Consider the following 5,653-nt stretch of genomic DNA (forward strand, 5'->3'; position numbering starts at 1 on the left):
GAGTCTTTTCCTCTCCTTCATTTGCGGCGGAGTGGACCTCTCTACTTGTTTTTCTTTGGGTTTAGTAGAGATCTTGAATGGTGCAGCATTCACAGCCATGGATTCCTTCTTTCCTTCTTTGACTAGAAATTTGCCCCCTTTACGAATATCTGGCTTGCTTCCTATGGTGCGAGAATCTTGCGCTCTATGAGAGTCTTGCACCGGTAGCCCTTGCCTTCCATTTGCTGTGATGGTGAGCTCCATGTCATGAGCTCTAGTAGCCAATTCTTCGAAGGTTTTAGGCAGGATTCCTTGAAGAATGTATTGTAGATCCCACTGCATACCTTTGATGCACATCTCGATTCCAGAAGTTTCCGATAGCCTATCCTTGCAGTTTAGACTCAAGTGTCGCCATCTATTGATGTAATCAATGACAGGCTCATCCTTCCATTGGCGAGCATTCGTAAGCTCGAACATACTAACAATACGGCGAGTGCTGTAGAAACGGTTAAGAAATTCTTGTTCCAGCTGCTCCCAATTGTCAATTGCGCCGGGTTCAAGGTCACAATACCAGTCGAAAGCATTGCCCTTGAGCGTTCGAACAAACTGCTTGACGAGAAGATCACCATCAGTTCCAGCATTGTTGCATGTTTCCACAAAGTGAGCAATGTGCTGCTTTGGGTTGCCTTTGCCCTCGAATTGTTGAAACTTTGGTGGCTGGTAGCCAACAGGCATCCTCAAAAGGTCGATCCTTCGAGTATAAGGCTTAGCATAAGTAGAAGAAGACTTCGGTGCCTCCTCGTACTTTTGCTTGATAGTGCCTAAAATGAAATCCTTCAACTGGTCCATGGGAATTGAACCATCACCAGAAAGCGAAAATTCTTTTGGTACCTCCTTATGTTTGTTTGAAGACCCAATTTGACTTGAATCCCCCATAGTTTCTATTTTGTTCTTGAGGAAGGCAATTTCTGAATCGCGCTCTTCTACGGTTTTTGACAAGCCCTCAATTGCTTTGGCCAAGGAAGCAACCTGCTCTTCTAGATTGACCGCATTTATCGTCATAACATCCATGATTGAAGAACTGACAGACTTGGTGAAGGCATTGAGGTTTGACAGAGGAGTGCTTCGGAGAAGATATGGAGTCAGAACTGCATGAATAGCCTTCTTCCGTGTTCTTCTGAATTTCTGAAGTAGACTTATGAAGCATGGGAGGATAAACAAAGGGATTCTCAATGATGATTGCCATGTCTTTTGCTGCCTCCATGGTAGAGACGCCTTCCTTCCCTTTTGGTGAGTTTGTGAATGTTAGCGATGCTTTCGGTAGATCAGCACCAACGGCAGAGTTTAGTTTAGGTAGAAGCGAGGCTTGTGCATATGCTTGAGCTGCAGCCTTTGACTTACTTCGAGTTATTGGACCACCACTTCTAGCATGAGATCCAGAGCCAGGATTTGCAATGGTTGAAGACTTGAAACGTACAACCTTAGCTTGAAGGGCCTTTGAACTGTTGTTCTTAGGAGCGTTTGAAGCCTGGAACTGTTCTTCTTAGCGGCCATTGAGAGTTTGCTTGATTTGTTGAAGAGAAGAGATGAGAAGCAGAGATTGTCCCACTGGGCGTGCCAAAATCTGTTGAACACAAATTTCGAGTCTGTGAAAAAGACGAAAAAATGTTGAACAAAAGTCAATTTTATTGATGTATGATATTAGGGTTTACAATTTCTGATCTATTTTCTAATCAAAGAAAATAAAGTCTTCTGATTCTTCTCTTCGATTGTTGAAACGAGGGCTTTGTGCCTAATCTCGAATCAAACGGCGGAATCTTCTCCGTGATTTGAGAAGAAGTTGATAACTTGGGTTGAATGTTCTTCGCGGCTTTGAGGCTTCGATTCGAAGAACCTTCTTGTTGGATGCACACTTGAAGAATTCTGAAGGACTTGAAGGCTTCGATCTTCAGAGGTCTGGAGTTTTTTGCTTCAATGTGCAGATGGAAAAAATATGAGAGGAAACACCTCTATTTATAAGGGTTTGGGTGGAAACTCCAACCCTAACCTTCCATATTGATCTCCTTAATTATTTCCTTTATTGAAAAAGGGATAATAATAATTTGATAATTATCTTTCCTTTCTTTTTATTTTAGAAAAGGTAATTATATATAAAGAGATATATTATTATTTACCAATTAGCCTAATTTGATTGGCCGGACTTGATAAAATAATAACTGTGTCATTTTGACACGTGGCACCATTTGATTGGTCCATTTACATGTTTCTGACTTTTGACCACAGACACTTGACATCACTTGATTGGCCCGTCCATGAAACTTTGACTTTGACTTATAGGCACTTGGCGACATTTGATTGGCCCGTCCATGAAACTTTGACTTTGACTTATAGGCACTTGGCGACATTTGATTGGCCAATTTGTATGCCCTAGCAATACGTGGCGATTTGTGATAGGCTAAAAATTTCACATGCCTACACATAGTGCTCCTGGAGTACCGAATAATTTCACATCTAGTTCTGGTCAGTTATTGGTCCATGCATGGTGGGCAAAACTGTTCATATTCCTAGCTATGGACACCACCACCACTTCTATACCTTAGATATATAAAAGTTTCTCAGATGGGCTAATAGCTCTGTCAACAGTTCACTATTTGAAGACAAAAGAAAACACAAATGTGATTTCCAAACATTTACAGTCCATTTTTTGTCTTTCACAAACATGAAGTACTGATATATCTATTGATATCCAAATATATAGCTTTTTTTTCCTTTTCTGCGGGGACATATTAATTAATTCTCTACGAAGCTTAAGATGTGAATGCTTTCAATCACAGTATGTTGGGTGTCCGGAACGGTTCCGCAACTGCCCAGAAGTGGATCAAAGTGAAGGAGTGACTAGATATATAAAAGATATGATAAAGAAGAGAAAAAAAAACTAGAAAAGAGCTTGGTCCGAGAAATCACCATGGCATAAGGGGAGTTGCTTTGGTATCATCCTTTGCTCCCTGATGGGCTTGGTTGTTACCTGAGAGAGAGAGAGAGAGGGAGTCAAAAGCCGAATAAAGTTATAGTAAATAGAAGTCAAAAGCCGAATAAAGTTATAGTAAATAGAAGGGGATACTATTTTTAATAAAAAAATTCTCCCTTTAATCTAGGCCTTTTGCACATTGGATTGCTACAAATGTTGAGGCACTGTACTACGTTAACAGGAGAATGATTTTCCTGTTTGCATGGGCTCTCTACTTAAGCAAAAATATAGCAATAAGTTTAGGTACACTATATTTAACCACTACATCATCCACTACAAGTTTTGTAGGGCTCATCCTGTGTCCCAAAAAAATACAGAAAAATATTCCTAAATTTTAAAATAATATATTATGGAGTCCTGTAAAAAATCAGCTCCAACAAATATCGGTAAATATTATTTCTTGATTTGTAGGGTGAAACGGTGCAGTTAAACAGTTTCGTCCCTACAAATCAAGAAATAATACTTACCGATATTCTTTGGAACTGATTTTTTACAGGGCCCCATAAAATATTATTCTAAAATTTATGGACATTTTTCTGTATTTTTTTGGGAGCCGGGGTGAGCCGTATAAAAAATGTAATGGATGGTGTAGTGGATGAATGGTAGTGTATATAGCATCTCTCAAAATATAGAGATACCTAGACTGCTGTACTTTTTAGTCTATCACACAGACGTATGAGCAACAATTACTGAACAAACAAAAGAGGATTCTCTATCTCTATTAGAAATAAACGGTAATAATTAATTAATATGTATCCAGGGCCGGCCAGGGGTAACCCCCGCAAGCCGGCCGGCTCGGGCAACCTCCCGGTAAGGGGCAACAAAAAAAAATTTGTGTGTATACAAAAAAAAATTAGAAATCCAGCAAAAAATATATTTAGGGACATCATTCAAAAAATTTTGTACAAATTTTTTTTAAAAGGTAAATAAGTATGGTTTCCACACACTTTAAAAAATTATGATACTTAAGAAAATTATGAGGGCAAATTATTAAGAGAGAAAATTAGGAGGGCTATCAGATAAGAAGAAAAAAAGAAAAGAGAAGTTATAACCAAAACGTGAAAGGATGGGATTGTGCGAAACCCTTAAGAAAGAAGCAATTTGATGAGGATGTGGGAGATGATGCCAATAAAAGTCTATCATCAGAAGATCATTTAAAATTTTCTTATTTCCTCCGCATCATAGATCAAGCAAGCTCTTGCATCACTTAAGGGCCGGTTTGGGCAATTTGAACTTTATGAAGCAATCGTTTGGATTTTTGTTTAACGTGAAATTCAAGAGTGTTACTGAAGAGCAATTGATAGAGCATTATACTTAACTATAAAGTTTCTTGGAATACAATCAACATGTTGATATTCACTGGAAGGAGTTATTCTAAGAACTTAAACATTTGAAAACAATATTGCCGAGAGAAGTAACAAAATCGATCGACATCCTTGATTTTATAAGGTCTTATTGGAAAATGACGGTTTCCAAATGGTTTGGGTTGTTTATCAGATTTTGTTGACTATTCCGATCATAGTTGCTTCGACTGAGAAGAGTTTTTCGAAGTCGAAATTGATAAAAACTTATCTTCAAACTATCATGTCACAGGAGAAATTAAGTGAATTGGCTATGATATCAATTGAAAATAAGTACTTGGATAAGTTAAAGTTTGATGATCTAATAATTGAAGAATTTTCTTCAAAAAAATGCAAGGAGAAGTTATTTTCTTTGAATAGGATCATGGTAACCATAAAGCACTATACTCAGGTGATGTAATTCAAGCTAAATAGACAATATAATTTTGTTTTTGTTCTTTTTTTTTTTTTTTGCTTGTATGTCATAAATATATATATATTTTTTTTATACTTAACACTAGTGGGCAACTAAGCGGAAGGTAGGGCTTGGACAACCCAAATGTCGGGGCCGGCACTGTATGTATCAAATTGGTGGATCTTGATTTATTAAGTTTCAGCAGCTCAATGGCTGGGGGGAGGAGAACGACAATGAACCCAAAAAGGAGAATGGCCAAAAAAAGAGATCATTCATTCCAAAGGGGTTAAATTGGAACCATGAATAAGTGCATAAGAGTGAAAACCCAAAAACTGGGATACTCACGTACTGTTTGTTATATATATATATATGATGACAAAAAAAGAGGCTGGGGAGTGTACCTCCTTGAGTAGGGTTTGGGAAACATCCTTGAGCAGGGTTGGGACACTTTTGAGCCATCTCTGCAAACAAAGCTAGAATAAGGAGTGAGAGAGATCTAGAGAGAGAGAGGGAGAGTGTGGGAAGGGAGATTGTCAAGAAGAAGAGGCAGAGAGTGAAGAATACAAACTTCTGCATGCAAATGTGATGCTATACATGTTTAAATAGATCACGCCTGGTTTTTTTTTTTTTTTTTGGTTTCTTAGCTTGATCTGATATTTTCTTGTATAGCTGGTTGTTTTTTTATGTGTGCTTGTGTTGTTGTAAATTCTCTCCGCATTATCAAACCAATACTATACTGCCACGTTATCAAACAGTACAACACAAATGGAAAAATCACGTGGTATGGTTTTGTACTCTAATTTGGGTTAAAGCAACTATTCCTACAAGCAAAAACTTCACCGATTAAAAAGTGAGTATTATCAAACCAATACTATACTACCACGTTATCAA

At 37.9% G+C, this 5,653-nt stretch overlaps 1 long non-coding RNA gene across 1 annotated transcript; it reads right to left on the reverse strand.

The window, feature by feature from the left end:
* Positions 1-2,695: 2,695 nt before the first annotated feature.
* Positions 2,696-5,382, reverse strand: LOC131303323 (uncharacterized). Its single transcript, XR_009191945.1, has 2 exons — positions 5,164-5,382; positions 2,696-3,004 (listed from the first exon to the last, which is right to left on the reverse strand). It is a non-coding gene; the product is annotated as an uncharacterized LOC131303323 (long non-coding RNA).
* Between the last annotated feature and the right edge of the window lie 271 nt (positions 5,383-5,653).

The sequence above is a fragment of the Rhododendron vialii genome, chromosome 10a (genome assembly GCF_030253575.1).
Source record: "Rhododendron vialii isolate Sample 1 chromosome 10a, ASM3025357v1".
In the NCBI taxonomy this organism is placed as follows: domain Eukaryota; kingdom Viridiplantae; phylum Streptophyta; class Magnoliopsida; order Ericales; family Ericaceae; genus Rhododendron; species Rhododendron vialii.